The sequence below is a fragment of the Equus caballus genome, chromosome 17 (assembly GCF_041296265.1).
Source record: "Equus caballus isolate H_3958 breed thoroughbred chromosome 17, TB-T2T, whole genome shotgun sequence".
Lineage (NCBI taxonomy): Eukaryota > Metazoa > Chordata > Mammalia > Perissodactyla > Equidae > Equus > Equus caballus.
Window position 1 is genome coordinate 31,069,234 of NC_091700.1, and position 25,409 is coordinate 31,094,642.

General features: G+C 38.1%; 1 long non-coding RNA gene across 1 annotated transcript in view; it reads left to right on the plus strand.

The window, feature by feature from the left end:
* The first annotated feature begins 3,373 nt into the window (after positions 1 to 3,373).
* LOC138918501 (uncharacterized) overlaps positions 3,374 to 25,409 on the plus strand; it is a 30,874-nt gene continuing 8,838 nt past the window's right edge. The window contains exons 1-3 of the long non-coding RNA XR_011427941.1: positions 3,374 to 3,530; positions 16,993 to 17,098; positions 18,518 to 18,684. This is a non-coding gene — a long non-coding RNA (uncharacterized lncRNA). The remainder of the gene's footprint in view (positions 3,531 to 16,992; positions 17,099 to 18,517; positions 18,685 to 25,409) is intronic.

Consider the following 25,409-nt stretch of genomic DNA (forward strand, 5'->3'; position numbering starts at 1 on the left):
TACTAAGTATAAAAAATTATAATAAGGTTCTAATTTTTCTTATGATGAATACATTGATGTTTTTATTTAATATCCAAAGTTGCCAACTAAAGAGTCTTTATGGCCTGAAAGGTCACTCTCAGTTCAAAGAGAGAAGAACTGAGTCCCAGATCTATAATACTTTATAAGCCATTACCAGTCGAGTGAGCAGGTCACAGTTTCCAGAAACAGTCTGTCCCCCAATTTGTTTTAGAAAAGAGTGCCGGAGGAATACATAGAGTATATGAGTAAACTTCTGTTAGATGATGACATCCCCCAATAGCTGATAGGGCGTAAAGAAAAATTTCTGTTTTCTCTACTCCCAGCACATCTGACACCAAACGTGTGGGTTTTTCTCTCACATTAAGCAATTCCCCAACTCTCTGGACACCAACTGGGTGTCCTACAATCCAATTCCGACACTAACTACCTGGAGTTAATGCAGACCTCACAGAGAAACTGCTCAGTCCCGTAAGATTACCCTCCACTCAGACCCAGTCACAAGGGCAGACTGTCACCTGTACTACTGACCAACTGGCTATAAATTGGAGATTCCTACAACTTGCTCCTCAGGTTCTATATTTTGCTACAACTGCTCACAGAGCTCAGGGAAATGTTGACATATGTTTAGCTGTTTATTATAAGGTATATTATAAAGAATAAGAAGAACAGCTAGACAGAGCTACCTGAGGTGATGTCCAGAAGGATCCTGAGCGCAGGCACTTGTGTCCCATGGAGTTTGGGTGCATTACCTTGCAGTCCCATAGATGCTTTCACCAACCTGGGGCTCCACAAACCCTGTTGTTAAGAGATTTTATGGAGCCTTCATTACATAGGCATACCTGATCAAATCATTGGCCATTGGTGATTTAATCCATCTCCAGCCCCTCTCCCCTTTCAAGAGGTTGTTGGGTGGAGCCAAAAGTTCCAACCCTCTAATTACATAGTTGGTTCCTCTGGCAACCAGCCCCCACACTCCCAGAGTCACCTCACTAGCATAAACTCAGGTATAGTTGAAAGGGGCTTATTATGAGTAACATAAGATGCTCCTCTCAGCCTTATCTGTCAGGAAATTACAAGGGTTTTGAACTCTGTGCCAGGAACCAGGGACAAGACCAAATATATATCTTTTATCGTATCACAGTATCATGGGGTGTGAAACAAACATTTGGTCGAAACAATTGCAAAAGTTACAATGAAAACGCATGCCAGAGACCACTTCAAATAAGGCCAGTTGATATACTAGATTACCCATACGTGAATGAAACAAGCCCTTCGAATCTTTTCTAGAAGAATAATGAGTATAAATAACAAATAATACTAGGAGCAGGAGCAGTCTTCAATTAGTCCCTCATTTTTAACCGTCTGATTGGGGGCTATTCAATCACTGGAGATATGACAAGAAGCATGGTTCACATCTATTTGAAATAACCCAGAGCTATGCAATCACTTTGAAAAATTGATGGACAGTAAAATAAAGGGGAGGAAACACTAGAACAATTTTCTCAAGACTACTAAAAGGCTATGGTGCTTATCAGGAAGTACACCTACGATCGAGTAAAAAGATAGTGAGACAAGTTACCAAAAGGTGGAGAGGAGACACCAGTGCTATCACAATGTTCTCCAAAGTCACCAACTGACTCCTTGAACTAAAACCTAGCAATGAAGAAAAATAGCAGTGAGCAGAAGACCACAGGGATTGACATGCAAATGAGCACTCCAAGCAACCCACACTGAACTCTGCAGCAGTGAGGAATGTTTGGGGTGCTCGTTTGCATGTTGGTTACCAGAAAGTTCTTTCAGTTCACAGCCATTTTAAAGCATTCCTTGTCAGAGCCTGGGAACAAACTGAAGTGTCTGAACAAAGGTGACCGGCAATGAGTTCTCTTCTGTAACTCACAGGAAGACAATATGACTTCTATTGGGAACACAAACATTCTTTTTAGATGTTTATCATGCAAACAGAGTGGAGCCTACCGACTAGTGTGAATATCTCTTGTTAAAAAACAATCTCTGACCACATTGACCCTTCATTGCCTTAATCTCTAGATTCTGATGTCATGCAGCTTCCAACTGAGCTCCTCCTCTCAGAAAGGGCAACATCTCACTCTCCTGTTACTGCATCTGCTTCCTATTTATAAAGAGCGCACTTTGAGAAAAGAAATGGTTCTTTCTTTAATCCACAGCAATATTTATTGCTTCAGGGGAATTCCAGTCTTGTCCTTTGGCAAGCTCACAGCTCTCGATTTAAACAGGCAAAGCAAATGCATTTTCTCTCCTTCATATGAAAAAGGCGGTGGTTAATAGGACTTTGTTGCTGACAAGTATAGCCATTTTAATTATTTTAAAACAAATAACAAATAAAAAATAAACAAAAAATAGATATTCTTGGTCAGGAATCCACTCTAGAAATTTCTTTCCCACGGCATCTTTGTAATCAGCACAATTCAGCTTCCATCATCTTTGTTTACTAAATGACTACTATGGGTGAGCAGTTCCCGTTATGGTTCAGGGTGCCCACCTCTGCCCTCTAGCCACCAGCACTTACCAGAAAAAAAAATACAAAATGCATCCATACAATAATGTACATTAAACACTTTTTAAATCTCATATAAATGAATAAAGTATTCTCCTTAAGTACAGAGTACCAGAAGGACTGTAGATTGTATGATGGTAAATGGAGATGTAATCCAGAATGATGTGCTTATAAACAGAATGGAACAGGGGCAATGATAACATCTCTTTTCTTTGGACTAAGGGAATGCTTTACAATGATAACCAGATTTTGGCAATGAATACAAATGAACGGGGAGAGGCTCCAACTCTTTCTGTCTCTTTGGTATGTACAGCGCTAGTTCTTCAGATACCTGTTCTTAAGAGTGGGATAGTTATTTTAGATATACTGGTGTCATGCACTTCATCAGTCTCATTCATAAAGCTCATTTCAACGTGGATCTATTACCAACTATTCTCAGAGGATCCTCTGGAGTTAAATTCCAGCCACTTTTCCTAGTGACACTCAAACAGTGGTCTGATTTCTCAACCTCACAGTCAAGGACTATGCAGAGAAAATGCGTAAAAGTAGTTCAATAGATCACATAACAACTGTTTATACACAATAAACTGCAAGTAGCTACCTCCTTAAGGAATGCCTCGCTGTGTCTCTTTGGTTTTAATCCCACCTAAATTCTTTCAGTGTATCAGTTCTGCTTCACACAGGAACAATGCAAACATTTTTTTTAGCATGCAAACAATAGTAAATCACATCTGTTACTGCACAAAAAGAGGGTTCTCTGTCCAATGCACACAAAAGCCAATTATTATGCCACTGGCTTTTGAGAAAAGAAAAGGCTTTATTGTGAGGTCGACCAGCGAGGTGACAGGAGGCAAGGCTCTCAAGTCAGTCTCCTTGATCCAGGGTTTGGGGCAAAATTTAAGAGGTTGGGGGAACAGGCTGATACGCGGAAGCGCCGGCCAGGCAGGTGTCCGTTGGAGGGCTCTAAACATTTACGGTAAGGTGTGGAAGGGGTTTTAACAGTGGAGCTTCCTAGGCAGTAGACCTCACTTCTGATAAGAGTCCAGCTTTCAATAGCCAGTCATGTCCTCGTCCTTTGGTTCTGTTAGGTGGAAGGGGGGAATCTTTGGTTCCAGGTGTTATTTCAGGTCAAGATTTTCTCCTCTACATGTGCCCTGCTACATGACTTGCCCTTTTTGGCTCACTGTCGCTGAAAAACAACTCTTTACATTCTGTTGATAAGATGGGGTCAGTTTAAACTTGTCCCATGGTTACACATCTTCCCCCACTTTTACAATTCAATGAAATATTTAGCATTTATTTCATGTTTCTTATTGTCAAAGCACCTTCTAACATGTGAGAGAAATAGATTTTAGTTTTACTCATTGGATAGAAGAGTAAAGAGAATACAAAGAGAAAAATAACTTGGACTACACATAAGGTCTATGACACTGCTGAAATCTGAATTCAGAATTTCTAAGGTACCTTCTTCTCATAAATGTAGGTGTTGCACATAGAATTCTTGGCCAATGAAAGCCATGGAATGAGTACTGCCTACTTAGTGAAAGTGTGTACCTTGTAAATGTCTTATCAGTAGCTTTTCCCAGAAGTCATTTGTTCCTATATTCTTCACCAAATGGCCTTAATAGAATAATTAATGGTATAATTACTTAACATCTTTGAAATACTTGAAGAGAATCTGATAAATGGATTCAAAATCTGTCCTTTTTGTGAACGTAGTTACTGTAATTTGGCTACATGTAGAGTTTTTATTGAGTAGTATTAGTCATTCTTAAGTGCTAAGACAGAAGATTTAGGTATTTTTTTAAGTTATCTCTTAATGTTTGCTAGGCCACAAAAACTACTAAAATATCAGATTTTTAAAATATTGACAATAATTAGAATAAGTATATATTTGATCAAAAGAACCAAAGTTTCCATAAAGTTAATATTTATAATTACTTTAGTGAATATCAACATATTGGGTTATTTGAATCATATTTCTTGGAGGCCAGTTGTTTATCCAGGAGAAAATCCTATTCTAAGATACTGACCATTTAGTTTTGGTATGAAATCTACTCCTTTCTTAAGGCAAAGTCCTGTCCAAAGCCAGTGTGATTTTAAACACTAGTGAAAAATCAATCCCAATTGAAAACTGCACAGCTCTTCACTATCTTGTTTTGTAGGAAACACATCTTAAGTTTTACAGGTTGAGAAGAAAACAATGTGTTTACGAAAAACCTGGGATAAATACTAGAAGCAAAAAGAAACAAAAAGATGGGGTTTACTAACCTATATTGAATAAGTGGTGGGCTTTGATTGTCTTTTTTTTTCTAATTCAAAAATTTAAACACATTTCAGTTCAACTCTGACTAAAATAACATGATCATTTTTCTCTGCTTTCATTTTAGTTTTCTAGCATTGCCAATATTTCTAAGTGTGACAAGAAACGGGGCTTTAGAGACAAATTACAGGGCAACAGAAGAAATAAGATGGTTGTGAATCCCAGAGAAAGGATCACAGTTGAGTAGCATGAAGAGATTGGGTTGGGAGAGAAACATGGTGAGCTAAACAAAGGGAAATGTCTTCATCAGAGCACATTTAGAAACGTAAATTTACTCAAGGTAGTTTGAATAAAGAGGGATCTCACAGTTCCAGGGAATGAAACTGAAGCACAGCCCAGTTCAGGCAGGGCTGGGAGTTAGAACGGAAGATGGGCACCAAGATTGCTCTCCATCTCTCGAAGCCACTTGGCTTCCCTCAATTCTGCGTCTCTGCTCTGGCCTCTAGTTTTATAACTTTCTCTTCAAAACCATTGTTTCTTCTTTCCTGAATCATTGACAGGTAGGTGGTTCCGGTTCCCCAGGATACAGATTCCCACCTTAGCTCTGCAAGACTAATTGTTTCGATACTCATCGTTGCCTCCATTCTCATTGGCTTAGCTCAAGCCCCCACTCCTTTTGAGTCAGCTCTGGTCAGGAGTCAGAATCATATGGTAATAAGTTTGCCCCTTCTGGACTATGTGTGAGGCAAAATTTCTAAAATGGAGTTGTGGGAAGGCATGGAATGGCCAGCATCTATATACTAGGGAATAGAAAAACCCTGGGGATTTATATAGTACCAGTCACTTATTTATTAGGCTTAATTGTTATCTTGGAAGGCTGAATTCGAGACCAGGCAGTGAAGAGTGAAAAGGATGAGATTGATGTTACAAAGCAATGAAATAAGTTTCTGTAAGAAATCAAAAGCAGGAATCTTTGGAGAATGGCCATAGTGATAGAGAACAAAACGTTAACCACAGCTTTGCCTTTTACATATGGTAGAAATGGAAAAAGAATGCCAATAGTTAAGCCTTCCAAAGTGTAATCCCAATATGCTATATTAAAGAAATTACTATTTACAAAATAGTGCTATTTACAAAATAAAATAAATAATAGTATTTCTATTTATAAGTACTTAAATATGGGTCAGAAAGAAGAAATTCATAATGAATATTCATAGATCGCAAACCAATCTGTTGTCAGATATAAAAACAGAACTCAAAGTCTGAGTCTCTAATCTCTTCTGGGTTACTATATTTAATGTACTTATGAAAATGTGTCAATCCCTCTCACATATTTGATACAGAATTCCTTAAATGCAAAAAAAAAAAAAAAAAATAGAGCTCTTCCTAAATAACAAAATGAGTACACCTTGAGAGTTTGAAACACCTTTATTTAGTATGTTAAATACATATTTACCAAACCACGAAGAACTTTTCTTTCTTATTTTGCCCAGCATTCATTTGGAGCAGAGATTTGTTAAATAATTCTCCATCCCAATAGTTTCAGTAGTCTCCAATGTGCTTTAAGCAATAGTAAGAAATTAATTTGGATTACGTATTTTAATGGAAGATCTGACTGAAGGGGGCTTTTTCTAGAATTCTTTTTCCAGATCTATGGCTTTGAAGCTTCCTTGACATTATACATATTGGCCCAGTGCATACATAATAAATAAGCTTATATATAAATAAATATTTCATATTACTTGCATGCATATACAATATATATATATAATATATACATACATATGACATGAAAGTTTTACAAAACATTACTTACTCTTTCTATATGAAATATTCTTTGCTATTTTCATGACTTGTCAAATTCTATTTCCTCTTTTAAAAATGCTGAACACAACCCACAAAATCAATTTCACCAGCTACTAAAGAGCTGCAACCTACAGTTTGAAAAACACTGCTTCAGACCAATTAAACATTGTACTTTACTTCAGGTTTCTTCAATTAATTTGATACACATAGAGACAGACTGTCATTGATGAAGGGACAGCCAACTCCAATATATGACTTGCATTGGTCTGCCAACCTAGAAATGTTCTCCTCAGTAACCCATGCAGCCTTTCTTGATCAATTAGTATGGTTGATGTCACCGTAAATCTTACAGGCATTTCCTTTATCTGCAGAAAGTATCTATTTTCAAATAGAGAAAAGAATCCACACTGAAAAACAAACTCAAGCGCATAGTAAATCTAAGAGAAAGTGATTAATGGAATTGGTTGTCAGCATAGTCCAGCTCCCTTCCATCAAGAAGTGTGAATAGGCCCTCAAATTCATCTTCATTAATATGTTACCACTTAGTGTAGTGTTTTAGAGATACATTTGCTAGTAATAATTAATCAGAAGAGTCTCTACTAATAGTGGCAGAAGGGAGAATGAATGGGTAGATTTGCCCTGCACAGAAAAAGATTTCCAACAATGGCACCATAGCATAATGCCTTAAGGATATAAGAACAAAGGCCTTTATGAAATCTGGATAGCGTGATAGATTTTTAAAAATACAATCCCCTTCGGTAAAACAAGTTTTAGTTTCACTATACCAATAATGTTCATTATTCCACAATACCTATTCCTCTGGCTCACATATCCCTAAACCTTCCCTATCTTGTAGTATTCTGGGTTTACCCTTCAGAGTGCTCATCCTGACTATAATTAATCATTCTATCACTGTTTGCTTTATGCCTGCTATCCTGCTTAGACTAGCTAAATCACTATGTAATCCACGATGCCTAGCCCAGGGGGTATGACACCAACAGTTGAATAAATGAGTGGACAAAAGTGAATGGCTATATTAGAATGTAGATTATTACATTTTTTCTGCTTGTAAATAAAGGTAGAGACTAACAGCACCACCAGCACACTTTCTGAGCATTTACTGAAAAGCATGCTCCCTTTCCTCCTATTCACCCAAGCCAAGAACACTTCAGTTATGTTCAACTTTCCCCTGTTGTATCCCATTCAGTTAATGTTTATTGGGTTCCTGCAACGGGCCAGCAACTACAATATCTCTCTAATCCATCTGTTTCTCTCCATTCTTTGTGCCACAGCCTCACCATTTCTCTCTTAGATTATTGCTGTAGACTCTTAAATTTTCCCTACATCCTGCCTCCAATAGTGCCCCCGCTTCTATTCTATACATGGCTGCCCAAGTAATCTTCCTGAAACATATGCTATTCCCCTGCTCAAAATCCTCAAAGTCAAACTTCTAAGTCTTACATACAAGGCCCCACCTTTTTTCCAAGGTTCACCCCACTTGACATCAATTCTATACCCCACTTGTATGGCAAAACCCTTACACTTTGCTGAATGCCCTATACTGTTTCATCATTTCATAACTTGGAACATTCTGTTCCTTCTTCTTGAAATATCCTTCACACTTCCTTCACCTGAGATACGTCTATCCATTCTTAAAGATCCGATGCAAATGATACCTTTTCTACGAAAACTTTCCTGGTGCAATAACTCTTCTTGGCCATTTTGCCTTCTAGGCCATTGTTCCTTTTTTGTGCTATTTCAGTTTGTATTACAAGTCTATAACAGAATCCATTAAATTTTACTGTTATTGTTTATTTACATGCTTATTGTTGCCCCCTCCTCAAGACTTGCAAAGACCTTTGGGATGAACATTAGTGAGCAAGAATGAAGAGTTGGGCATAAATCCCTATTTCTGTTTACAGTACCTATCACAGATGTTGTCTGTCAGCTTCCATAGTTTCTGGAAACATAATTCAATTTAGCTAGTTTCTGTAGAAAAGGAATTACTACAAGGTGCAGCTAACAAAATTTCTAGGAGAGGCAGGTTGCATAGCTTGGATGTTACTCAACCAAAAACTCTCAGTCAGCAGAACACTCAGACCCTGTAAGGGACTGTTCTAGCTGAAACCTCACTCCTACTGCCTCAGGCCAATGATATGACCAATAGTTCCTTTATCAAAGCTTCCCTCGAAGAACCAAACATTGCACCATCATACTTGCCGGAAGATTCTATCTCCCCACATACTTATAGCAACCACTCATTATTCACTCCTTCCTTCCAAGTCTACCCTACAAAAGAGTTATACTCTGCACAACTCCAGAGGGTGCCATCATATCATGCAGAGCCTATAAGTGATATACTGAAGCATTTTTCAGACAGGTTATATATGCTTGAGGAAACACAGCTCACGTGCAGAATCCTAGCTGCAAAGGAGTCTGGGAAATGCAGTTTCAACCTTCCTGCCTCAATAGTTCAGGAAACCATGATAAATAGGGGCTGGAGTGGGTGCTAAGTGAGCCACTTTTCAGTTCCTGTCACATAAATGCCTACTAAATGATGAGGAGAGAATGAAGAGATAGAAGGATAAAGTACAAAGGTCGTGATTACCATCTCAACTCCTCCATATTCTCCTGTTTAAGTAATTTAAACTTAGCTTTTTTTTTATTTTTTTAAATTTTTTTTAAAGATTTTATTTTTTCCTTTTTCTCCCCAAAGCCCCCCATACATAGTTGTATATTCTTCGTTGTGGGTCCTTCTAGTTGTGGCATGTGGGATGCTGCCTCAGCGTGGTCTGATGAGCAGTGCCATGTCCGCGCCCAGGATTCGAACCAACGAAACACTGGGCCGCCTGCAGCGGAGCGCGCCAACTTAACCACTCGGCCACAGGGCCAGCCCCAAACTTAGCTTTTAATTAACAAACTATGCCATTGTTCCTCAATAATATTATTTATATTCTTTGTTTCAGGCAATTGTTTTCTTTGCTCTGTCTTTAGTACATCATCTGCTTCTAAATTTTTCTAAAGCTCATACTATTACCTGTTTCCTCCAGTTTAGTTTGTGACTTGAAATATATTGCATTCCTTTTTATTTGTATAGGAACATGAACCCTCTGATTATAATACATATTGACTCCAATTGACAAACATTAACAACAACAAAAGAATTTTTCAAATATGAAACCATAATTCTAAGTTATTTCTATCAGAACAGATAAACTGAACACAATTTTGATTTCTCCTTCTGTGCTTGGTATCTTCACAGGCAATTAATGACAACAATTAAGCTATCTATTTTAGGTATAGTAGGTATAGAACTCTTTTGTAAAAATCCGTAAGGACAAATAAATTCATTTCTTACCTGTGTTTTAGTTTTTGTCTCCCAAAGATCAAGCTCCAAATTAGCCATCTTCTAGTACATTTCCAACTCATGGCTTTAATGTACCCAGACTTCATTTCTAAAGACAAAATTATTCTTAGTAGTAGGACTTACTCTGTCCCCACAGCCACTGACCTACTAAGTGATACAGGAGAGCTATGGAAGATATAGTACCTTGTTTAAGGACAGCAAATGAACGGTAGGAAGTGTTAGAGGTTGGGAGGATAAACTCTGTTAGGTTAGAGCCAAGTGAAGATTTTATTACAACAATAATAATGTGAACTCATTTCTATACAATGCCTTATAATTTTTTAAAAAAGTGTTTCTCTTATTAAATGATGTTCACCACATTTCTGGGAAGCAATCTAGTATCATCTCCATTTTGAAGATGAGGAAACTGAGTTCAAAGCAATAAAACAGAAAGTAAATAATGAGCACCCACTATATGCCAGGTACTGTGATAGGTGCTGTAGTTGCCAGTCTAGTGGTAGAGATAGTGTAATTCAAGTGTGATAAGTACCATGACAGGAAAGGATGGAATTGAATAGAGGCACTAAGGGAGAAAAGATGCCCCAAAACTGCTCTTGGCCGAGACTTCCAGAGAAAGTGAGAGTAACATCTAAATCATGGTTCCCAACCAGTGGCAATTTTTCCCCCACGTCCCACCTTTGGGACACTTCCCAATGTCTCAAGATATTTCTGATTGTCACAATTGTCGGGGGGGGGGGCGGGTAGGGAGGCTGTGGGCTAATGGCCTTTAGTGGGTAGCAGCCAGGGATGCTGTTAAATCACTTTCGAAATCTCACTCATAGGACAGCCCTCCACAGCAAAGAGTTATTCAGTCCAAAAGGCCACCAGTGCTGCAGCTAAGAGAAACCCTGATCTAAGCTGAGAGCCAACATATAACTAGGAGTTGGCTAGATGGAGGAATAAGGGGAGGTTGTGGCAAGGGTAGAGGAATGACAGAAGACAGTGTTCCAGGGAGGGAGACCCACTTATGTGAAGAACCTCCACACTGATTGATTCACCATTTATTTTGGTCATAAAATACACGTAACAGAAAACTTACCATTTTAACCACTTGTAAGTGTACGATTCAGTGGCATTAAGTTAACTTTAACATTGTTGTACAACAAGCACCACCATCCATCTCCAGAAGTTTTTCATCTTCTCCAGCTACAACTCTATATCCATTAAATAACAACTCCTGTTCCTCCTTCCCCCAGCCTCTGGCAATCACCATTCTACTTTCCGTTTCTATGAATTTGACTCCTCTAGGAACCTCGTGTATGTTCCACTTATAAGTGGAATCATGCAGTATTTGTTCTTTTGTGTCTGGCTTATTTCACTTAGCGTGAAGTCCTCAAGATTCATCCATGTTGTAGCACGTTGGATTTCCCTTCCTTTTAAGGGCTGAATAATATTCCATTGTATATATATACCACAGTTTGTTTATCCATTCATCCATTGATGGACACTTGGGTTGCTTTCACCTTTTGACTATTGTGAATAATGCTGCTATGAACATGGTATTTAAGTATCTATTCGAGTCCCTGCATTCAATTCTTTTGGGTATATACCCAGAACTCATTCACCAATTATTTCTACGTACCAATTAATTTTCTGGCATTGTTCTAGTGCTTGGTATATGATAAGAACAATACCCAAGATCCCTCCTGTCATGAAACTTACTGTCTGGTGAAGGAAAACAAGTACATGAACAAGATCTTTTCAGAGGGTGTTCTAAAGAAAATACAGGAGGTGATGTGGAGTTGAATATGACTGGAACTTAGAGTGCTGGGAAGGGGGTGGTAAGCAGGAGAGGTAGTGGAAGCCTTATAATGCAGGTAATCCAGATAAGGACTCTATGTTTCATTTTATGGGCAGTGAAAAGTTCAGAGAAGTTAAATGAATTGCCCAAGGTCACACAGCTAATACAATCTATAGGACAGGCTACAACTCATTATTACTGAGTATCCTAACTATTCAGAATTTCTTCAAGAGCTGCAAAGTTGGATAAGCGTACATATTTATCAGACACAGCAACCTGCACCCTACCTCTCACACATCTGATCTTTCCCATCTGCTTTCATGAATCTCTCCAGAATCAACTCTGTGAATGGTAAGAGGACATTTTAATGTTCTGCGTACCCACATCCATTCTATACACAGCTTTGTTGCTGGTATTCCTCTTTGCTTATTGAAAGAGGTTTCCTACAAGTACAAGATAAAATAGTATTTATTCTAAAAAGAAATGTCATACTTTTCCAAAATGGAGCTTTAAAATAAACAATTTCTATTCCATTGAAAAAGAAAATCACATATGACCTGAGTAAGTAATATTTGACGAAATAGTGAAGTGTTTTGTCAAACAATAGGAACACTGTTTCTTCTAACCCTTGCTTTCATTCAAGGTCACGTACAGCTTACATAAATATTACATGAAACCTGTTTTGCAAGGAATCACTGTCTATGATGATTTATAGAGACAGAAGTCCATTGGCAGAGTCTACCTTTTCAAATATTACAAGCTTTTATTTTCTAGCAAGAGGAAGAAAATGAGCCTTTCTCGTTAATCAAACAGAGATATTCTTTCATGTAGGATTAAGACCTTAATGCAGTTAATGTGTGCAGTTAAGATTTATCAAAAGTTCTTTATGAAAGAATGTGTCAGGTGACAAGATGTGCTGCAATCCAATTCATAACTCCAGACCTCATTGGTTGGGTGAGTAAGAATAAGTTATGACCCAAATCTTATACCAGGAAAAACATATAAGATTTTTTCTTATTCTTATCTAATCTTTTGCTGTAATGTGAGCTATTGTAGAATTAAGCAGTGAGTAGATATTCTTAGCCTTAATAGTGTTTTATAAAAAGAGACCAATTTTGCTGAAAATATTTGCTCCATCAACAAATAGTTGCTGAACAACTATTATGTGTAAAGCACTTTAATAGGTGCTATTAAAATTGTTATATGTCATTGTGAAGCAAAGCCTTTTCCTACATATATTAGCTGATTGGTCTGGTATAATAAAAAATCCCCTGTGTGAGAAGACTTAACGTGCCTTAGACAAGTTTTACATTATTATTAAAAATCAGTAATTACTGCCAGGGTACCTCTTATTTTTATCATTTAGAATTGACCTCAGATACAGTACCTCATAAACACATTACTTAATGTAACACTACAAGAAGTAAAAGGACTTTCCGTTGTGTTGCTTTTCACAGAATCTCCTTCTACCTCTCTTTTATCTCCTCAACCTCCTTTTTGCTTATTCAATGCACCACAACACATTTTTATTAAGTGTCAGGCACTGTGCTTGACATTGAGGATAGAAAGGTGAATAAGAAAGAGAAAGCTGCTGTTTTGCAAAGTCGACAATCTGGTTGGGGAGACAAATAACTTGAAGTTTACAGGCACTATGATAAGGAAAGTAGAGGTTACCCATGGGGCACATGGGAGCATCAAAACCAGCACAGGGGGAGAGATGGAAAGGGGAAAGTACAAGGAAAATATCCCAGAGGAAGACACATTTAGCTCACCCCTTAAGGACTTCTCCAAGTCTTATCATTAGCAGAGGAAGAACCCAGATTTTGAACCTAGGTTTTGAACCCAGTTCTATGTGAATCCTTTAAATCTATACTGCTAGGAACTCCATTCTCCTCAACTAGTTCATTCATGAGTTGGTTTCTTCCTTAAATCCATTACTTGATGAACCTGATGGCACCCCAGGGATTGTGCCTCCCAAACTGTAAAGTTATCTCCACCACTCTCAGTTTTTTGTTGCTTTGGTTTTAGAAGTAAATTTCAATTTCTATGAGACTGGAGCACTCTCCTGAACCCCAACTGGTTTGTCCCTGACCCTGATCCTCTGCTTAGCTCTTGCCAAATTCTCCGACTCTCATTCCTCCCCTTCCCAGGGATCAAATGGTCCAATGCCAGGTAACCTCCATTACGGGATAGGTCCAGAAAACTGATCCGATTAGACCCCCGGAAAACAAACACTATTTCATGAGAAAGGTAACCACATCCCCATAAACCTTGTGATACAGCAGGTTGTCCCCTCACTTGGGGCGGGTTGTGTATCAGTACGTATTCTTTGGTTGCAAGCAATACAAATGATTGTGAGCTTCTTTAATGGAAGAAAAAAACCACATTGGAAAATAAATAAATAAAAACACATTGAAATGGACTCCCTTGAACACATTCTCCAGTACTTCAATTCTAGGGAGAAGGCATCAGGTTGGCTAAGCTTAGGCCATGTGCCCACCCATTGGCCAGAGGAAGACAGGTACCACTACTGTCCAGATGCAACAGAAGAGCAGAGATTCTCCAAAGCACCACTGGGATGTTATTATCACAAGCAGGGAGAATCGACCCTGAGCTGAAAAAATTAAAATGTCCACTATAGGAGTCAGTTTTGCTGTTAGGTGAGTTCTCAGAGTCCCAGTCTTGGGGGTTCCTAGTCTATACCCTTCTCTGTCCTTGCTAGTATAAACTTTCAGCATGCCTTCTAACTGGTTCCACCTGGGTTTTAAAACTCTCAACATATGAACTCCAGGAGTCTCTGAAGATACAAATTTCAAATGAGAATGAAGTATAAATCTTGGAAGAGAAACTACCTTTCTCCAGAATGGTAAATTTTTTAGAATTTGCCCTGTAAATCACAATGAGAACCCACTAATAAATCCTCTTCTTACATAAAAAAATTCTGTATGTTCTTATCATTTAGAGCAGTGCCTTGAAGAGAAAAGTCGTGCCTTATGCCTATTTCAGCACTCAATAGTTAATCAAAATACTAACTAATAATCCCTTTTCCCATTGAGCTAAGAATTTTCTTTTGAGGTATAACTGACAGTCAGCATTACGTTAGTTTCAGGTGTGCAACATCACATTTTGATATTTGTACATATTGTGAAATGATCACCACAATAAGTCTGGTTAACATCTGTCACTACACATAGTTACAGAATTTTTTTCTCATTATGAGAACTTTTGAGATCTATTCTCTTAGCAACCCTTAAATATGCAATACAGTATTATTAACTGTAGTCACCGTGCTGTATATTATGCTAAGAATTTTTTGAGCTATTTTCCTGCTTGTATTTTTAAGATTCTTCCAAATAAATTGTCATGAGGGCAACACTTAAAATTATACATTTTCTATTGGGATCTCCCCATTAACCACCATGAGAGCATAGATATCTTGAGGTGTCAGCTCATTCTGTCTTCCTATGTATTTTCTGAAATAATGTTCACATAAATACAGAAAATACTAAAAGCCTTAATCCTGAGTGCCTAAATGTTGGTCCTGGTAACAGTCTTTGGAGAGAGTTTTTTCAAAACTTGAATATGGAAAGCTGATACTATTCACTATGACAAAGCTCACTGTGGGTGATCCAGAAGAAGAAGACTATGATGATATTAATAATTATATTAATAGTCAATATGTATTGAGCCCTTCCTGGGCACAGTCTCCGCCCTAAGCACTTTGCATGCATTATGTTTTCATACTGGTGGAAATGATCTAGGAGAGAGGGAGGATTACATGAGAGAGAAGCAGGAAAGAGAAGGGAAAATTACTGGAGCCAAGTCCCATTAGATGGAAAAGGATGGGAGGATGGAATCCAGAGCTCAAGTGGAGAAGTTGGCCTTCCACGGGAACAGGGACAGTCATTCATTATAGCATTGCTAAGAGACAGGTAGACTTGGTTTTGGAAAGATGAAGAATTTCCCTCATGGTAGCTTCTAGTTTCTCAGAGAAATGAGAAGAGAGAAGAGTGGGTAGTTGTTGGAGCTATGAGGAAAATGGCAGACAACAGATCTGTTCCTATTAACTTTAACAGAAATAGAAGACTCTGTAATCTGGCAAAGAGGGGGGAAACTGCAAATTCCATATGGAATAAATGCAAGATACCCCTGAGCTTGTGCAAAACCCTTAGGGGAAGACTGAGTTCTCACAAAGCAGACTGGGGCAGAACAAAGGGAAACAATCCTTTGTGAATATTTTGGCCTTACTTCTAAATTGCACCCCAATAGACAGACCTTGAGAGAAAGGGGCTCCATAATATTTTTTTCTTCAATTCTGCGTAATTCAAAAGCAGAGAAAGCAATACTACACACTTCTTAACATAGGGTGTACCTATCTTATTCACTGCTGCATCTTCAGTGGTAGGCAAAATGCCTGGAATTGAGGAAATGCTTGATAAATATTTTATGAACAAATTGATGAATAGACAGATGGAAGGATGAACAAGGAATTTATGAAATTTTATGTATAGTCCACATTCCTGGTTTTTCCTCATAAAATTCTGTGTTGTGCACATATGGTAGTGTCATACTTCGCTTTTGACCAAGCTCCTACTCAGAAGCCAAAGGAAATCTCAGAAGGATGTTTTGACTAGAACTAAAAATGAAATAAATATTATAGATTTATCTATAGATACTTACAGCCACCTACTGTGCCATAAGAAGTGCCCTCCTTTATCACTTGCTAACTTAGAATCAAAACTATTTTAACACTAAATTCTCCCAGGAGCCAAAAGTCTGCTGAGTGGTCACCCCAGGGCTTGTTCTACTCTCTTTACTCCAAGAAGTTACCCCAGTCAAGGTATGAATTCGGGTCACATGACTTCTCATGTTGTTCTCTGTTTACCTGATTCAACATTTTCAACTAGGAGGTGTTCTCTTTTGGGTCTGAGGGTATCTGCTCTATCCCTTGGCTCAGTCAAAGGGGCCCAGATTCCCCTTTTAATTTATCAAAAATCCTATCTGTACAACTAGAAGCCACAGTTGTTGCTGTAAGATTTCAGATCAGGGATATCCTGTACTAATCCCTGAACCTCCTCTTTTCCGGATAATCTTTGCAGACACAGAAACTCATCCTCAGAGGAAGAGCTTGTGTCTTTGATATCCTCAGCACTCAGCATGGTGTCTGTTGAAGGAATGAACACATGATTGACTAATGAATAAATATTGAATTATTCTAACAGAGTGACCCACCCCTAGTCATTGGAATTCAACTGTGCTCCATGCTGTAGGAGAGGCAGCAACACCAAATCTTTATCTCAATGTCTGCACTACCTTCCAAACATAGAGGTAAGCATTCTTTCTCCCCCAAATTAACAATGCACTACAATTGTCCTTTAAGCCCAATTTACTCCCCCTGAGCAGAAAAAATCAAATCACTTAGGAATCTCAGTGTCTAGTATTGACTGATTGCTCCCAACTAAGATAGGATAAAATATATTCACTGCTTCTCCCATTACTCTACAATATATAGAAGGCAGCCGCTTTCAATTTTTGGGGGGCTTTTCCTTAGTAATAACTTTATGGTATCTCCTGTACACAATTCCTCTTTCCAACATTTTCTTCTATAGACTACATTAAGATTGAAATGCTTTTATCCAAAGTGCTTGAGGAAGTGGGTGGGTACAAGCCCTGGAAATTGTGTCAAGCATGACTTCTTTGTGATAATTACAGATTTCTTAAATATCAAAATCAAAACAAGCATTACCAAGCCTTAAATTGTAAAATAATTTAAATGATCTACTTTTCTATTTCTTTCCAACATGGGTTTAATTCAATATTCTTCCTATAGAAACAAAGTACACCAGATTACAAGTCAGTGAAGATAGATTCTGTTCTAATATTTAACTTGCCTTGATTTGGGGAAAAGCATAAAACTCATCTCTCAGATTTTCCATATTGAAAATAAGGCATTTTCTTCCTAGCTAATAAAGAATTGTGGTGATTGGTGAGATGATCATCATAAGCACTTGTGGATCTTAATAACATTATCAGTTTACTTAACAAGTAATAGCTTCTTGGCATCTTCTGCACACAATATCGCTTTCAAACATTTTCTTTTATAGAGACTACATTAAGGATGGAAAGCTTTTAACTAAGTGCACAGAGAAGAGAGGCAGCCTTTAAATCATTTACAGAAAGGAATTAATAACAAACATTTTTAAAACATCCATAATTAAAACAATTCATGCTCTAGGAAAAAAAAATAACATTGCATTACTCTCCTAGGAAGAGAGACAGTGAGACATTTCTGAGCCAATTTCTATGAGCCAGGCCTTCTCCTTGGCTCTTTTCATTTGAATTCTCACAACCACGCTTTAATGCAGTTTTATTAGCCCCACTTCATATAGAGTAGAGGCTAAGTCTTCAAAACACCTAGCATGGTATTTTAATACAATACAACTAAATATTTTTAATACTATTGTTTTCATACATAACACAGGTAAGATTTCTGGATCTCCTATAGTCAGAAATCCACCTTCTCTTTCTGAATTCCAATATTGTTGCCCAAAGGCAGGGGCCAGGGTAAGTTCACCTCAAGAAAGAAGAGGCTATAATAGAGCGAAAATCACTGATGGAAAGTAAGAGGAGACAAAGCCCAAGTGGAGTATGGAGAGGGGAAGAAAGAGACGGAGAGGGAGGAAAACATATATGTGTCAGGGGTTCCCCCTCAACTTTCCACTTGTGTCTCCCTCCCCCGACCACCAGCCTGAGTCAAGAACCCAGTGAGATCCTGAGGGGAATGCCTACAGCACAGAGATTATTTTCCTCGTGCTACATTTGTAGCTCTAGAAAAGAGGCTACATCTCCAGATGCCACCCCCATCCAACCTTCTGGAGGCAGCCCCAGGAGACAGCAGTGGTTGTGCACCAGAGGTAAGCCGAAAATTTGAGTTCTTGGCTTCCATGTCATGTGGAAAAGACTCAGAAGTCCCTGCATACCTCTAGGTTGTTGAGCAAAGAGTTTGAGAATCAGACAAGGAAACTTTCTAGAAGGAGTTACTATGCCAAGGACAAAGTGACATCACCAGAGAGGCCGATGAGGTCATGAAACTCAGATGGGGCCCTTCAACAGGGATGAGCCACTGAACCTGGGGAAGAGACCAGCAGTAGATGCCCCAGATGGAAGAAGTGGTCAGGGACACCAGGGATACCATCATTGCACAGGTGAGCAGGGATCCAGAGGTTAGCACGATGACCTACACACAGAGCCACCATAAAGACATTCTTCCAGAGGGAAGAAGTCTGAACATTTGTCTACAAGTTAGTTACAGCTTTTTCAATCATTTGTAGAAAGGAATTAGTAAGAAATGTTTTTAAAAATTCATAATTAAAATAACACATGTTCCACACACAGAGCCACCACTCTACACACACTGTTGTATTAAACCTAAAGATACTGAGAAATCATTCATGGCAGGTTTACAATTTTTTCTGCAACACAGTAGGGCTCATGATGATGATTAGATCTGTTTTAGTAAGTAAATTGTTTAGGAACCAAATTACATTTTCTTCACACATTGCAGTCATAGTGTGAGTAAATACGCAGGACAACTCCAAAATGATTGCAAAGACAGCCAACATTGAGGCCATGACTGTCCATAAAACAAAGAGACTACCTGGAGATTTTCCTTCTATCAGCCAAGACTGTTGGCCTCAGACAACTAAGTCAAAGTCAAAAATGAATATATCCTCACTGCTTTCCTGCAGCATGGTTTTGGGCTATAAAACATTCATTCTCAATTCTATGGTCTTAACTCTCTTAGAAATGAGACTTTACCACAGAGAATGTTTTCTCCAAGATCACCTCTAGACAGCCAACCCTTCATATGTGTGCCACCAAATTTGTCCGTTGTCTAAACTTTATCTAGTCAAAGTGCTCTATGTAAAATAAAATTTGAGTTAGAGGGATAGCAATTCAACAGATTGGACTTCAAAGATAAAAGGTGCTGTGAACAAAGAGATAATGGTTATCATCCAATCCAACTAAAGGAAGAGTGTGTGTTTAGTAGAATAGATGAGAATTTTGTTGGAAATATATACAGGACAGGAAATGGTTCTACTAAAATTGCATCATAGAACTGAAAGGCAAACAGGTCCAAAGAAAGAAAATTATAGATGTGTTTAAAAGTCCTGAGAGATGTTGCTCATTTATTTATTCAATAAACATTTACTGAGCCCCTCCAATCTTCTAGATACTTCCCTAGGCACTAGCAATGCAGCTCTATAGATATAGAAGGCAAGTTCCCTCAAGGAATTTATATTCTAGTTGCGGAGACAAAAAATAAATAACTAGATAAAATATAGGTCAAAGAGTGGTAAGTCCTGTGAAGGAAAATCAAAATGAAGCAAAGTAAGAGGAAATAGAGAAGGGGGCAGGAATTTTATAGAGAGTGGTCAAAGAAGTCCTCGCTGGTAAGTTAATATTTGAGACAAGATCTAAATTAAGTGAGGAAGAGATTCATGCAAAGATCCACAGGAAAAAGAACATTCCATGCAGAGGAAATAGTAAGTACAAAGGCTCTGAGGTAGTCACAACTTTGGTATGTTTGAAGAAAGCTAATGGGCCAGCATGACTTGAGTGGAATAAATGAAGGAGCGGTAGAAGAAAAGCTCAGAAAGTCGCCAATGGTTAGTCCATGTGAGACACTGTAGGCCAAAGTAAGACAGTGGATTATATTCAAAGTGTGATAGGAAGTCATCAGAAAGTTTTGAGCAACGAAATGACTAGATTGCATCTTTGTTTTTAAAATATCACTTTGATTGCTGTGTGGAAAATAGGCTATAGTGGGACAAGGTGGAAACAGGAAGACCAACTAGGTGATTATCACAATAGTTCAGGAAAAAAAACAGTAGTCACTGAGACCAAGGTAGTGGCAAAGGAAGTGATGAGAAGTGGTCAGATCTGTAACGTATTGTTAAGATTGAGCCAACAGGACTTGCAAACAGATTGAATGTTGGATGTGTGAGAAAAAGAAATCCAAACTCACTTAGGTTTTGGCTCCAGCAACAGATAAATGGTGGTGATATTTACTAAAATGGAGAATACTTGAGAAGGGTCTTAGTGAGGGATAGAAGGAAAAGTGTGTGTTTGGGATTTGTTTAGCTTGAGATGTCTATTAGACTTCCAAGTAAAAATGTCGAGTTGACTATTGGATAAAAGAGTATACAATTCCAGAGAGATTGGTGCTGGAGCTATAAATTTCAGTTTTCAGCATGTGGGGCTGAATGAGATTGCCTGGAGTGTGACTACAACTAGAAAGGGAAGAGGTTAAAGGACCAAGTACTGGGCCATTCCAAACTGACAGATTAGGAAGTGAGAAGGAATCAGCAAATAAGACTGAGAACAGGCAGCCAGGGATGTAGGAGGAAACTAGGAGAGAATGTTGTCCCAGAAGATAAGTGAAGAAAGTCTTTCAAAAAAAGGGCATAGTCATACTTATCTAACGATTCTGAGAGGTTGAGTAAGCTGAAGATTGAGATTTAACCATTGGATTGGCAACATGAAGGCTGTTCATGACTGATAAAAACAGTTTCAGTAGATAGATGAGACTAAAAGCACAATTCAATTGAGATTGAGGGGCTGGCCCTGTGGCCAAATGGTTAAGTTCGTGCACTCCATGTCAGCAGCCCAGGGTTTCACTGGTTCGGATCCTGGTCGTGGACATGGTGCTGCTCATTGGGCCATTCTGAGGTGGCATCCCACATGCCACAACTAGAAGGACCCACAACTAAAAATACACAACTATGTACTGGGGGGCTTTGGGGAGAAAAAAGGAAAAATAAAATCTTTGAAAAAAATTGAGATTGATACTAAAGGTGTTCGTTTGAGCATAAACATTAGAGAGAAAGAAATAAAACTGTCTTTATTCACAAGTGATATAATTGTCTACATAGAGAAACCAAAGGAATATACAATCAAAATATAATCAATGAAAGATCAGCAATACTGCTAGATATAGGACTAATATACAAAAATCAATAGAGATACAACACACAAAAACAAACAGAAAGTGAAACATGTTTTTAAAAGGCCATTTGCAACAGTGGCAAAAATATAATTCATTAGGAATAAAATAGTAAAACTTTATTGAAAGAAATTAAAGATCTGTTTAAATTAAGAGATAAACCACATACGTGTATAGAAAGGGTCAGTTTTGTAAAGATGCCTATTCTTCCCATATTTATTGGATACTTCAATGCAATTCCAATCAAATTCTGAACAAGGTTTCTCATGCAATATGACAAGCTGATTTCAGACTTATATGGATATGAGAAAATCAAGCAGAGCCAAGACAGTTTTGAAGAAGAAAAACAGATGGCAAGATTCATAAAACTGTAATTATTTGTAAAAGGTGTGATACTGGTGCTGGAATGGACAAACAGATCAATAAAACAGAATAAACAGCTCATAAACAGGTCCAAATATGAATAGATACTTGATATATGGCATTACTGATCAGCAAGGAAAGAATAGACTACTCAACACATGATGTTGGGTCAATTAGCTACTCAAATTGGAAAAAAATGAATTGGGTTGTTATTACATAAAAATCAATTCTATATGCATTGAACTCCTAAACATGAAATGTGAGTTTTATATCCTCTAAAACAAATTGTGAGAATATATTTATAACCCCAAGACAGAGTAGAATTCCTGAAACTAGACACATCAAAAGAAGAATGAGAGAAAAATTAAGAGAGAAAGAACCGTGGAAGAAAAGATTTAAATATTTGACTACATTAAAATTTTAATCTTCTGTGACTCAAAAGACACAATAAACAAAGTGAAAATACATGTCACAGCTTAGAATAATATATTTGCAATGAATATAACTGACAAAACACTAATATCCAGAATATATTAAGAATTCCAATGTCAATAAGAAAAACAACCTGGTAAAAAAATGAGCAAAAGCTTTAATAGATATTTTAAAGAAGAGGACATCCCAAGGGTCACTAAGCATATAATAAGGTGCTCCTTCCCGCCAGCAATCACGGAAATGCACGTTAAGACCATGCTAAGACACTTTTCGCCCATGATATTAGCAAAACCAAAAAAATCCAACATTAACAAGAGAAGACAAGAATATGGAGGAGCAAGACTATCTGCACTCACTGCTAGCAGGAGTGAAAATTGAAGCAACCACTTCAGAGAGCAATTTGACGATAAGTTGTCAAGTCAAAGATGTGCAACACTATGACTCAGCATTTAACTCACATATTCCAGAGAAACTCTTGCAGGAGTGTGCAACAGAGAAAGATGAAAGAGTGTTTATTGCAACCTTACAATAGCAAAAAGTTGGAGCAACATAGATGTGCATTAACAGAAAAACGAATGAATAAATTATATCATATTAATATAATGATTTAATTTAGCAGTAAAAATGAATTATGAGCTACATATTTCAATGTAGATAAATATTAAACAAATATCATTGTTCAAAAAAGACTAATTTACAGAAGGCTATGTATAAAATTTAATAACATAAAACAATTATATATGAATATATAAAAGACAGACAGACAGACACGAAAATAATAATCACCAGAATCAGGATAGTGTCTGAGTTACTTTGGTTCTCCAAGACGCAGACATGGGATTACATGGCAAGGAACATTTTAGGGAACATGGCTGGGAAAGATAAAGGGGAAGAAGCAGGAGTAGGCAGGAAAACTTCACACCACATCGCACAGTTGACGTCTGTGAAAGGATACAAGGAAAGAAGGATTGGATGAGAAGAAAATCAGATTGCAGTGAGGTCCTAAAAAAGTTGTGTCCAGGCTGATTAGGAGTCCTTAAGCCAAAGTTGCCTATTAGTGAAACCCTGCATCAAACAGAAATAGTCCTGAACCTGTATGCCCACCATGCTCCGTCATTGCTGGGAGCGGCAAATACAGTGGTAAATTCAGAGGAGAGTCATCTGGGACCATCATCAACTGTGCTTCCTGCAGCAGGGTATGAGTGGCCCGGTGCCACACTAGCTATCTGTGGCGTAGGGCATAAGGGAGAGGGATGCGGTCTAGGAAAGATACAAGAGAGCTCTAAATGCGTTTGCAATAATTGACTTCTGAAGTTGGGAACTGGGGACATACATGTTCATTATACTATTCTCTTTATTTTAGGGGGGTTAGGGAGGAAAAATGAGAGCTTAAGAAGTTGACACATTGAATTTAGACAAGGCTTTCCTGGAATTTTGCTATAATGTAGAGCATAGCAACAGGATTAAGGGATAAGAGATATTAAAGCTTTCTTGAAACTGATCCAATTTATGGGGAAATTTGACACATGAAAAAGAGGGAAAGTTGCAGGAACAAAGTCCTTGAGTGCTGAGAGAGGATGAGTTCCAGTGCACCAAAGGAAGGCATTGGCCCTAGAGAGGAACAAGGTAGGTTTATCCACCCTTGAAAAGGGAAGGCTGGATTTATGGGAAAGATGAAGGCAGAAGAATAGATTTTGTGGTGGGAAGACAAGGAAGTTTTCTAATGACTGTTTTTATTTTCTCATTAAAATGAGAAGCAAGTTGATAAGCTGAGAGTGAGGAAGAGGAAAGTGGTTTTGGAGGTTTGAGGCGAGTGGAATAGCCACGGAGTCCCAAGGGCTCACTTGAGGTCTGTGGTCAGAGATTCAAAATGATAGCAGTCAATACGGTTGTGTGCTTTCTACCAGCCACAAGCAGCCGTTCAGATATAGACATGCAGTTGGCCCAGAGGATGGAGAATTGGGTTCACCCAAAGCGGGGTTTTGCCAGGCAAGTGCAATGAAGAGAGAGGAGGTCGAGGGATTTGAGGGTGCAGGGAAAGGCAGTATTACAGTAATGATCTATGGGAAGTGAGGATACAGTATCATTCAACTCTTTTTCCTTTTTTCTGTAAGCTGGAAGTTAGAGCTAAAAGTTTGAGTAGTTTCAGTTAAGTATTTTTGGCAAGAATACTTTGTAGGCGATGCTGTGAATTTCCTATTGCATCACGTCAGGAGGCACATAATGTCTGGTTGTCCCACTATTTTTGATGCTAAGATTGATCTCCATGAGAACAATAAATAACCAGGGTAATACTTTGCAAATATCCCATTTTGAACATATAAATCTCTTAACTGTGTCCAAAAAAAATGTCCAGTCGTCAAAAGTATGATGCAAACACAAAAGGTTGGAGACCTGCTGTTCCGAAGTTTACAGAATTTTCGACTTTGAAGGACTCACAAGTCAGAGGAGTTCTATAGTCATTGTTAGAAGTGCAGGATCTCAGTGTGGGGAAAATTGTGGAGAACAGGAGGAAGTTATGCACTATTTTATCCCCTTCTATTCTTACTCTAAGTCTGAAACTAAATGATGGCTAAAATACAGATCTTTCCCAAAAACTATCCATGGACGAGGCCAAGTACAATTTTGTAATACTACTGCACGCTGGCAAACCAACTAGCTCTTGGATTGCACCTTAAAAGTAACATAGAATGTTGTAGAGGCTCCTGCTGTTTTTTGTAAAAAGCCTGGAAGGGCAAAGGCCAAAGTAAGAAACATAATTAAAATGCATTTTATGGAGCATGTCAAGGAGCTCACTGAGAAATAGCAATGATTCCCTAAATACAGAAAGTGATGTCA